General features: G+C 45.9%; 1 protein-coding gene across 5 annotated transcripts in view; it reads left to right on the top strand.

The window, feature by feature from the left end:
* The window catches only part of LOC110535714 (multiple C2 and transmembrane domain-containing protein 1), a 204,756-nt gene that overhangs the window by 37,518 nt on the left and 155,068 nt on the right, over positions 1-12,170 (top strand). The window lies entirely within an intron of this gene.

Below are 12,170 nucleotides of genomic sequence, written 5' to 3'. Positions count from 1 at the left end.
TTAGGTTCAGGGTTATGGGGTTAGGGTTAGATTATGGGTTAGGTTTAGTGTTACAATTAGGTTTAGGTTCAGGGTTGTGGGCTTAGGTTTAGATTATGGGTTAGGTTTAGTGTTAGGGTTACAATTAGGTTTAGGTTCAGGGTTATGGGGTTAGGGTTAGATTATGGGTTAGGTTTAGTGTTAGGGTTACAATTGGGTTTAGGTTCAGGGTTATGGGGTTAGGGTTAGATTATGGGTTAGGTTTAGTGTTACAATTAGGTTTAGGTTCAGGGTTGTGGGGTTAGGTTTAGATTATGGGTTATGTTTAGTGTTAGGGTTACAATTAGGTTTAGGTTCAGGGTTATGGGGTTAGGGTTAGATTATGGGTTAGGTTTAGTGTTACAATTAGGTTTAGGTTCAGGGTTGTGGGCTTAGGTTTAGATTATGGGTTAGGTTTAGTGTTAGGGTTACAATTAGGTTTAGGTTCAGGGTTATGGGGTTAGGGTTAGATTATGGGTTAGGTTTAGTGTTAGGGTTACAATTGGGTTTAGGTTCAGGGTTATGGGGTTAGGGTTAGATTATGGGTTAGGTTTAGTGTTAGGGTTACAATTAGGTTTAGGTTCAGGGTTGTGGGGTTAGGTTTAGTGTTAGGGTTCAAATTAGGTTTAGGTTCATGGTTGTGTGGTTAGGGTTAGATTATGGGTTAGGTTAAGTGTTAGGTGTTACGGAAAAAGAGTTTTGAATCGTAATCAATTGTTTGGTCCCCATAAGGATAGTAACACAAATGCGTGTGTGTGTGTGTGTGTGTGGCTGCTATCATATTCTGCAGTTTTAATTGCACCTTGGTATGAGGACAGCTTTTTTGATCTGTTATGTAGCCCCATCATTGTGGGAGACCGTCAGTAGGGTGTGCTGTATCAATGTGGCATCATAGTCACACCTGCTTTCCTCACGGTTTCACCTGCAAATAGACGTCTCACCAAAATAATACCAAATACCAAACTCATTCAGTTCTTATCCTCTAAAACCTAATTTCACTTTCTGCTTGTGTTTACTTCACACATTTAATTTCAGCACAGCTTTTCTCTCAGCTCAAATCAAATTAATATTAAATCAAATTTTATTGGTCACATACACATGGTTAGCAGATGTTAATGCGAGCGTAACGAAATGCTTGTGCTTCTAGTTTCGACAGTGCAGTAATAATCAACAAATAATCAAACAATTCGCCAACAACTACCTAATACACACAAATCTAAAGGGGTGAATGAGAATATGTACATGTAAGTATATGGATGAGCGATGGCCGAGCGGCATAGGCAAGGTGCAGTAGATGGTATAAAATACAGTATATACAGTGCATTGCGAAAGTATTCGGCCCCCTTGAACTTTGCAACCTTTTGCCACATTTCAGGCTTCAAACATAAAGATATAAAACTGTATTTTTTTGTGAAGAATCAACAACAAGTGGGACACAATCATGAAGTGGAACGACATTTATTGGATATTTCAAACTTTTTTAACAAATCAAAAACTGAAAAATTGGGCGTGCAAAATTATTCAGACCCCTTAATTTAATACTTTGTAGCGCCACCTTTTGCTGCGATTACAGCTGTAAGTCGCTTGGGGTATGTCTCTATCAGTTTTGCACATCGAGAGACTGAAATTTTTTCCCATTCCTCCTTGCAAAACAGCTCGAGTTCAGTGAGGTTGGATGGAGAGCATTAGTGAACAGCAGTTTTCAGTTCTTTCCACAGATTCTCGATTGGATTCAGGTCTGGACTTTGACTTGGCCATTCTAACACCTGGATATGTTTATTTTTGAACCATTCCATTGTAGATTTTGCTTTATGTTTTGGATCATTGTCTTGTTGGAAGACAAATCTTTAGTCACTGGTATAGCCTTTTTGAATTTCTGGCTTTAAGATGGTAGGAGTAAGATGGCGTCGTGGTCGGATTTTCCAAAGGGAGGGTGGGGGAGGGCTTTGCATGCATTGCGGAAGTTAGTGTTGCAGTGATCGAGTATTACCCCCATGTGAATTGCAGTCAATATGCTGATATAATTTAGGTAGCCTTGTTCTCAAATTTGCTTTCTTAAAATGCCCAGTTACAATAAATGCAGCCTCAGGATATATGGTTTCCAGTTTACATAGAGTCCAGTGAAGTTGCTTGAGGGCCGTCTTGGTGTCTGCTTGAGGGGGAATGTACACAGCTGTGACGATAACTGACGAGAATTCTCTTGGGAGGTAATATGGCCGGCATTTGATTGTAAGGATTTCTAGGTCGGGTGGGCAGAATGACTTGAGTTCCTGTATGTTGTTTTGATTACACCATGAGTCGTTAATCATGAGGCATACACCCCCTCCCTTCCCCTTCCCAGAGAGGTGTTTATCTCTGTCGCGCGATGCATGGAGAAGCTCGGTGGCTGAACTGATTCCGACAACATATCCCGAGAGAGCCATGTTTCCATGAAACAGAGAACGTTACAATCTCTGATGTTTCTCTGGAAGGCCACCCTTGCTCGAATTTCATCTACCTTGTTGTTAAGAGGCTGGACATTGGCGAGTAGTATACTCGGGAGCGGTGGACGATGTACACGTCTACAGACCTTGACCAGGAGGCCACTCCCTGCCCCTTCTGTGGCACCGTTGTTTTGGGTCGTCTTCTGCAATTAAATCCATTGTCATGAGTGGTGGTCTAAACAGAGGATCCGCTTCGGGAAAGTCATATTCCTGGTCGCAATGTTGGTAAGTTGACGTCACTCTTATATTGAATAGTTATTCCTGGCTGTATGTAATGAGACTTAAGATTTCCTGGGGTAACAATGTAAGAAATAACACATCCAAAAAAAAAAAAATACTGCATAGTTTCCTAAGGACACGAAGCGAGGCGACTATCTCTGTCGGCGCCATCTTCCGGAACTCACCTGTCTACTGTTACTGTACCTCATTCACCTACCTCATTGGGGAGTGTCTTTCTGTTGCTCTCTACCGCTATACTCCCTCTTTGCTTTGCTTCCATTCTCATCCCTTGTTCGTGAATACCTCACATGCATCGTTATTAGAGAGTAATACTTGTCGCAAACAATTGTCAGTCTCACGCAGCATATTTATTTTTGCTGTAGATTAGTTTTAAAGTCATACAACTCTCCTTCCGTGGCCTCCAGCTGCTCTTAAACGCAAGTAAAACTAAATGCATGCTTTTCAATCGATCGCTGAAATCGATTTGCACTCACTGTATATAGACTTTATATTTATTTATTATTAACTGTATGTTTTGTTTATTCCATGTGTAACTCTGTGTTGTTGTATGTGTCGAATTGCTACGCTTTACCTTAGCCAGGTCGCAGTTGCAAATGAGAACTTGTTCTCAACTAGCCTACCTGGTTAAATAAAGGTAAAATACCATTTTAAAAATAAATAAAAAAGTGCTTGTCAGAGCTGTTGCCCATACACAACCCAACAGCTTTCAGTAGAGCTATCTGTAATTTCTTGGCCCACCTAGCGTTGCCTTTCTCCAACCATCTTTTCATCCCTCCCTTTCCTTCGTCTCATGAAACGCTTACTCCTCAGATCACATCTTTCACACTGACTCTGACTTGAGAAGAGGACTTCTCCATTGTCTTATTATTAACCCAATGAGTCCCACCACACCGCCGGGACACTTCAGACTTATAACCCCTTTTAAACCTTGTGTGTTTGAGCTACATACTTCCGGGTTGTACCATTGGATTCGTCTATTGCAAATGCATTCATTGGTACAAGCCATTAGTCTTGTGTGATTAATGGGAGCTGAGCTAGATCAGTGTTTGGGAGACAAGGGCGGATACCGAATGGGCCCGGGGCAAGGTCTTTTTACAAAAATGTCTGTAGAGTCCGAATGGTTTGAGCTACAAACTATTAAAAGCTTTCTATGAAAAGCTGACACTCTCTCAAACACACACATGTAATGTTTTGCTCTATGATACTCACAAGCTACACAAGAGTTGTTAGTTAGTAAGGGGCTCTTCTACATAGAAAGTCATAGGAAATCCTAGGACATGGTAACTATAATACTGTAATAAGCTCACATAGTTGCTGTCACAAACTCCACACTTTTGTCACTGACTAGTTGGATATTAATTTCTCACTGAGCAAACAATTTAAATGAGTTTGTATTAGTTTTTTTTGCCTTTACGGACCTTATTTTGTTATTGACATTTGTCAATACAACTCATGAATGCAACTGTTTATATCAAATAGTTTTGTGTTCTACTTGTTGCCCTGGTTGTTCTGAAAATACACTTTTAAACACTTGATTGTGGGGCTAAATATAAAGGCTGGACATGCAGATAGATGAAAGTCAAATAATATTAAAGCAGATCTATTTTCTGCTGGGGTCTTGGGACTGATGGGATTAAGCAGGACTACTACTGTAGTTTATGTGCTGTCTCTCATTCATAAAGTGGCAAACCCTTCACAGTGGCTCAGGTGAAGTGCAGACATTCTGAATTGGACTCTATCAGTGATACTTCGCAGCTCATAAGGTAAATAGTCTGACTGCATTGTGGGTTGTGTCTGAATGTGTGTGAGAGAGGGGGGAGGGGGGGGGAGAGAAAGAGTGAGCCAGAGCGAGAAGGTGATTCTGAGAGAAAGAGGGAGAGAGAGCATCACAGCTCAGAATGATACATGGAAGTCCATTCCGTCCATTTGCGTCATCAGACAGAGGTGCATGTTTTGTTTTTTTTTATTGTTGAAAGAAAGTGTTTTTTTCCATGAAATATTGATGCCATCGTAGTGACCATCAGCAAGGCTCTTTTATGTGAGTGCTTTTACAGACTCAGTTCCCAGTTGGAACAGATGAATGAAATGTGGTGGGAGTGCTGTAGAATTGTTTGTGAATGCTCTAATCAGACCTATACTGGCTGGTCGTGACCACTCGTAGGCAGGGAGATTTGGTAAATTAGTGTGTGTGTGTGTGTGTGTGTGTGTGTGTGTGTGTGTGTGTGTGTGTGTGTGTGTGTGTGTGTGTGTGTGTGTTTGTGTGTGTGTTTTCACTGCTTCATCTTCCCTGTGGTGTGACTAAGCTGCATAAGTGCTCCCATGTGCCCTACGTAATGTGTGTTTGAAATTACTTCACTGCACTAAAGAATTGTCTCTCAGATACAATATGATGTATACCCATTGTCTCTGAACAGAAAGGTGTTGCATTAGCAGTGTGAGTAGGAGCTCTTTGTCTGAGAGAAACAATTACACCGTTTTAATCATTGTAATCACTGGACGATGAATAAGGTTGAAATTGTGAAGTGCTTTGCTCACACAATTACTTTTCCGTATTGCATCATTGGACAAAAGCCTAACACACAGTTGAAATGCTTGTCCGCTATCTAGTAATGAAACATATATTGAAATTGTTTTATTTAACCTTTTATTTAACTAGGCAAGTCCGTTAAGGACAAATTCTTATTTACAATGACGGCCTACCCCGGCCAAACCCGGACGACGCTGGGCCAATTGTGCGCCGCCCTGTGAGACTCCCAATCACGGCCGGATGTGATGCAGCCTGGATTCGAACCAGGTACTGCAGTGACGCCTCTTACACTGAGATGCAGTGCCTTAGATGCACAGGATGTGCATGTACTGCATATGTGTGGGCGTTGGCTGTATTGATTCTAGGTACATTGAGAAAGAAGTGCAGTCATAACACAGCACATTGTGGTTTAAACTTGTAATGGTATCTTCGTTTTTGTAGAACATAGTTGGCGGCATCTATGACGGTGGTACGGTGCAACCTTACGGGGCCAATACGTTATCGTATTGGTTCTGTAAGGTTGCTGGCTACTACTGGCTCCTTAGTGACCCACTGATGCTCTGTGTTGGATAGGGAGTAGGGACACCTCGTAGTAGAGATGTTATAATGCCGTACACACAAGCTTGATTCACATTAGAGGGCCAAAGGAAGCCAAACTGTGCATATGTTCTTCAGCTAAACATGCTCCGTCACTCTGTCAGGTAGGGTGTGTTGGCTGTTATTTTCCACTGCACTGGAGAGTATGTGTGTCTGTGTGTGTGTCAGGGTTTCCGTTCGGAAAATGAGGCGCCAGACATTTGACCAGCAGCATTTTAATTTACCTGACATTTAAGACATTTACCGGACCCAAATGTATTGGTTGCCCAACCTTATTGGCACGTCCACCCACGATTCTTAGTATGACAGAAATCACATTTAGTTTATGCTACAGTGCCTTGCAAGAGTATTCATCCCCCTTGGCGGTTTTCCTATTTTGTTGCATTACAACCTGTCATCTAAATTTCAATATATTTGGATTTCATGTAATGGACAAACACAAAATCGTCCAAATTGGTGAAGTGAAAAAATGACTTGTTTAAAAAATTCAAAAAAACGGAAAAGTAGTGCGTGCATATGTGTAACGATATTCTTCATCTGATGAGGAGTATAAAAAGATCGGACCAAAACGCAGCGTGGTAAGTGTCCATTTTAATGAAATATAACTGAACACTGAATACAAAATAACCAAAGTGAAACAATGAAAACCGAAACAGTTTTGTATGGTGAAAACAGACACAGAAAACAACTACCCACAACCCATAGTGGGAAAACAGGCGGCCTAAGTATGGTTCTCAATTAGAGACAGCAATTGACAGCTGCCTCTGATTGGGTACCATACCAGGCCAAACACCTAGAATCAGAATCACCCACCACAACAGGACCAAGCGGCGTGGTGAAAAGCAGCAACAGCAGGAGAGGCAGCAATGTCTGGACTATACGACTTGTGAAGAGATAGACAGGTGGGCGGTCGACCCAGGGAGAGTGCCGGAGCCCGCCTGGGATTTGCTGGAGCAGTGCGAAGAGGGGTATAGGAGAATGGAGTTGGAGAGACAAGCACGGCGGCGCGGTAGGAAGCCCGAGAGTCAGCCCCAAAAATGTATTGGGGGGGCACACAGGAAGTGTGGTGACGCCAGGTAGGAGACCTGCGCCAACTTCCTGTGCTTACCGGGGGGCTAGAGAGACCGGGCAGGCACCGTGTTATGCTTTGGAGCGCACAGTGTCCCCAGTGCGGGTGCATAGCCCGGTGCGGTACATTCCAGCTCCGCGTATCGGCCGAGCTAGAGTGAGCATTGAGCCAAGTGCCATGAAGCCGGCTCTACGCAGCTGGTCTCCAGTGCGTCTCCTTGGACCGGCTTACATGGCACCAACCTTGCGTATGGTGTCCCCGGTTCGCCTGCATAGCCCAGTGCGGGCTATTCCACCTCGCCGCACTGGCAGGGCGACCGGGAGCATTCAACCAGGTAAGGTTGGGCAGGCTCGGTGCTCAAGAGCTCCAGTGCGCCTGCACGGTCCGGTCTACCCAGTACCACCTCCACGCACCAGCCCTCCAGTGGCAGCTCCCCGCACCAGGCTGTCTCTCCATCTCATCCCTACAGGTGCTCCCGCCTGTCCAGTGCTGCCGGAGCCTTCCTCCTCTCCAGCGCTGCCGGAGTCTCCCACCTGTCCAGCGCTGCTAGAGCCTTCCTCCTCTCCAGCGCAGCCGGAGTCTCCCGCCCGTTCGGCGCTGCTGGAGTCTCCCACCTGTCCAGCGCTGCTAGAGCCTTCCTCCTCTCCAGCGCAGCCGGAGTCTCCCGCCCGTTCGGCGCTGCTGGAGTCTCCCGCCCGTTCGGCGCTGCCGGAGTCTCTCACCCGTTCGGCCCAGCGCCGCCAGTGCCGACAGTCTGCCCAGCGCCGCCAGTGCCGCCAGTCTGCCCAGCGCCGCCAGTGCCGCTAGTCTGCAAGGAGCCACCAGTGCCGCCAGTCAGCCAGGGGCCGCCAGTGCCGCCAGTCAGCCAGGGGCCACCAGTCAGCCAGGGGCCGCCAGTGCCGCCAGTCAGCCAGGTGCCGCCAGTCAGCCAGGGGCCGCCAGTGCCGCCAGTCAGCCAGGGGCCGCCAGTGCCGCCAGTCAGCCAGGGGCCGCCAGATCCCCTCAGCCCAGAGCCGCCAGAGCCCCTCAGCCCAGAGGCGCCAGAGCCCCTCTGTCCCGAGCTGCCCCTCTGTCCCGAGCTGCCCCTCTGTCCAGTGGGGTCATTGAGAAGGGTGGCCATGGTTAGAAAGCCACGGAGGCGGACAATAAGGCGGACTAAGACGATGGGGAAGTCGGGTCCACGTCCCGCGCCAGAGCCGCCACCGCAAACAGACGCCCACCCAGACCATCCCCTATAGGTTAAGGTTTTGCGGCCGGAGTTCGCACCTTTGGGGGGGGGGGGGTTATTGTCATGTTCTGACCTTTATTTCCTTGGTTTTGTCATTATTTAGTATGGTCAGGGCGTGAGTTGGGGTGGGCAGTCTATGTTGTTTTTCTATGATTTGGGTATTTCTATATTTTGGCCTAGTATGGTTCTCAATCAGAGGCAGGTGTCATTAGTTGTCTCTGAGAATCATACTTAGGTAGCCTGGGTTTCACTGTGTTTTTTTGGGTGATTGTTCCTGTCTCTGTGTTTGTACCAGATAGGGCTGTTTTGGTTTTTCCACATTTCTTGTTTTGTTAGTTTATTCATGTATAGTGTCTATATTAAAGAACCATGAATAACCACCACGCTGCGTTTTCGTCCGCCTCTCCTTCACCTCAAGAAAACCGTTACACATACTCCTTTCTATACAGAAATAAATAAAAACTAAAAGTAGCCTATCTTATTGGAACCAACAAGGAGCATCGGCCATATCCCTGGTGAGTGTGCATATTGACTATCTTTATCATTCTGTGCGAGATAAGAAATCGCTACTTCAAACAGTTGTGGGACATTAAATCCCAAATTCATCCAACCAGTAGGCCTAGGCTACATCCCCAAAAACTTTAAAAAGCAATGAGGCTCATTCAACATATCAAGAGGTTTAGCATAAAATGTTGATAAACTATTATATCTTCACATTATAGGTGCAGAAATGCGCATAAGGCAGTAGGCTACACGTGAATGGTCGTTCCATAATGCAATTAGTGGAAAACACTATTGTGAGCGGTTTGATGTGACAGAGATGTAAATATATTAGAAATTTAGAAAGAGGGGGAGATCTAAAGATGCAACAACTAGAATGGGTTGCTAATATGACTAGGATTGTGCCTTTTGGCTACTGGACAACCAATAGAACATGAGAGAAAAAGGCTACTGGTTTGAATGGAATATGCCTCCAGGTCATTGCAAAGTGGTGTGTGATGCGCTGAAGCCTGCCTAGTTACTTATGCACTTGAATGGCTAGGGAAGCACGCTTCAATTACCAGTTGAGAAATAAAAATAGTAGCTCTTTTTAATAGTGGACATTGTTTTTTTTTGTTTTTTTTTTACACACTATTGCCTTCAGAATTGTTGTGCAATGATTGCACTCCAGCAGCAACAAACAGCTGTTTGAGCTGTTTTGATGCAGCTCTCGTGCTACATCAACTGGTATTACATCGACACTATTTCGCAATGGGATGTTTTTCCTCTCCCAGACAATTGTCCCACACCCACGCATGCGTGTGTGCGTTAGGGCTGGCCTAATTACCGCATAACCATGTAACCAACGGTTATGGATGACTACTGTAAAAAAAAAAAAAAAGTCAACCGTTTTTAAATGTTATTATTTTTTTAAATCATTTTTGGGGGAACTAACCGTTGACTGAAGACGGGACGTCCGGGCATTCGTGAGGTTGAGTCCGTTTCTACAGTAGCAACGTGATGTCAGCTCTACTTTGGTCCTATGGGTACATTCACAATGGCTGCCAGTCCACACATTATGCCGTCATTGACTTAAATGGGGACGCCCATTCTTTTAATTCTATTTCTATGGCAGCACATGCGGTCAGGAGCGGAGGAGAGGAGAAAATGTGCGTAAAAATAAACAAACATGAATAATAAAATGTGTATTTATTTTGTTATTTGAAAGGATATTACGGAGACATTTGTCATTTGGCTGGCCAATTACATCATCCAGAACTCTATGACTGTCACAGCCCTAGTGTGTGCGTGTGTGTGTGTGTGTGTGTGTGTGTGTGTGTGTGTGTGTGTGTGTGTGTGTGTGTGTGTGTGTGTGAAGCCAAAAGGTGAATCTGTTATTTTTTAGCCCATTCGCATCTGTTTGCAAAAGAGTATAAATGAGTGTCCTATGTTAGTTGGCTATCTAGTCTCCTGTGAAAGTGGTGGAGTCATGCAGTTTGTCTTTGAGGGGAGTCGGAGGACTCAGCAGACTGAAACAGACCAAATGCCAGCCATCATACAGGCTCCAGAAAGGAGGAGGAAGAAAGGCAGCTAGGAAGGGGGGGGAGTATGGAGGCTGAGAGGTATGAGGCGGGGCTGAGGAAGCCAGGGAGGCAGAGAGGGAGAAAGGTAGGGAGAGAGGGAGTTCAGGAAGTGTGGAAGGTGGGGATGAAGCCAAGCAGGCTTGAGAGGGAAGCAGGGAGACTGAGAGACAGGCAGGAGACAGAGAAGGAGGAAGATAGGAAGGCAGACTGAAAGCCTACCTGGGAAAAGAGCTGGGCTTCTGGCCATGGGTGCACTCTGTCTCAGCTCTGCTCTGCTGGCAGCCTTGTGGGCTACACTATCTCCCTGGGAAGCACTCTGATAACATCTACCATTCAGAGACAGGAATCTCTCTCTCTCTGTGTCTTTCTCTCATTCACTTTTGGTGTTTTTCTTCTATTGTCTTCCGTGCTTTGTTTTTATCTCCTTGATGATCTTTTCTTTTGTTCTTGTCTATGTCCTGTGATTACTGTCCCAGGCTTTAATTTTGGATCTCAAGGTCTGTCTGTGTGTGTTGGTTCTGCACTGGCACTGTGCCTAGCTAATTACCCAACACTGGTGTGACCTGTGTGCCCTGGTGGGGTGTGTGTGGGCACACGCAGGACACGACCACCTTAGGTAGTGCCAGCTTGACTGTGGCACGTAATGTCCTGTGGCGGTGACGTCAGAGACGACCCACAACATGCTACCCCACCTCCGCGCTCGAGTGTGTCTTCTCTTGATGCAGATTGGGATTACAGATTTGATTCCCATGGGAGTGGATCTTTTTTAGGACGCAAACGTGGGGTAAGAGGAAACCCTCAGTGGCCCAAAAAGGGTTCAGCAGCACCATGGATGTGGAAGAAGGGTCGGAAGGGCAAGATGAACACAGGAGCAAATCAAATCAAATGTATTTATATAGCCCTTCGTACATCAGCTGATATCTCAAAGTGCTGTACAGAAACCCAGCCTAAAACCCCAAACAGCAAGCAATGCAGGTGTAGAAGCACGGTGGCTAGGAAAAACTCCCTAGAAAGGCCAAAACCTAGGAAGAAACCTAGAGAGGAACCAGGCTATGTGGGGTGGCCAGTCCTATTCTGGCTGTGCCGGGTGGAGATTATAACAGAACATGGCCAAGATGTTCAAATGTTCATAAATGACCAGCATGGTCGAATAATAATAAGGCAGAACAGTTGAAACTGGAGCAGCAGCACGGTCAGGTGGACTGGGGACAGCAAGGAGTCATCATGTCAGGTAGTCCTGGTGCATGGTCCTAGGGCTCAGATCCTCCGAGAGAGAGAAAGAAAGAGAGAATTAGAGAGAGCATATGTGGGGTGGCCAGTCCTCTTCTGGCTGTGCCGGGTGGTGATTATAACAGAACATGGCCAAGATGTTCAAATGTTCATAAATGACCAGCATGGTCGAATAATAATAAGGCAGAACAGTTGAAACTGGAGCAGCAGCACGGCCAGGTGGACTGGGGACAGCAAGGAGTCATCATGTCAGGTAGTCCTGGGGCATGGTCCTAGGGCTCAGGTCCTCCGAGAGAGAGAAAGAAAGAGAGAAGGAGAGAATTAGAGAACGCACACTTAGATTCACACAGGACACCGAATAGGACAGGAGAAGTACTCCAAATATAACAAACTGACCCTAGCCCCCCGACACATAAACTACTGCAGCATAAATACTGGAGGCTGAGACAGGAGGGGTCAGGAGACACTGTGGCCCCATCCGAGGACACCCCCGGACAGGGCCAAACAGGAAGGATATAACCCCACCCACTTTGCCAAAGCACAGCCCCCACACCACTAGAGGGATATCTTCAACCACCAACTTACCATCCTGAGACAAGGCTGAGTATAGCCCACAAAGATCTCCGCCATGGCACAACCAAAGGGGCGGCGCCAACCCAGACACGATGACCACATCAGTGAATCAACCCACTCAGGTGACGCACCTCTTCAAGGC

This window comes from Oncorhynchus mykiss, chromosome 11, assembly GCF_013265735.2.
Source record: "Oncorhynchus mykiss isolate Arlee chromosome 11, USDA_OmykA_1.1, whole genome shotgun sequence".
Taxonomy (NCBI): domain Eukaryota; kingdom Metazoa; phylum Chordata; class Actinopteri; order Salmoniformes; family Salmonidae; genus Oncorhynchus; species Oncorhynchus mykiss.
The sequence above is the reverse complement of the archived record's forward strand: the minus strand, read 5'-3'. Positions and strand labels throughout refer to the sequence as shown.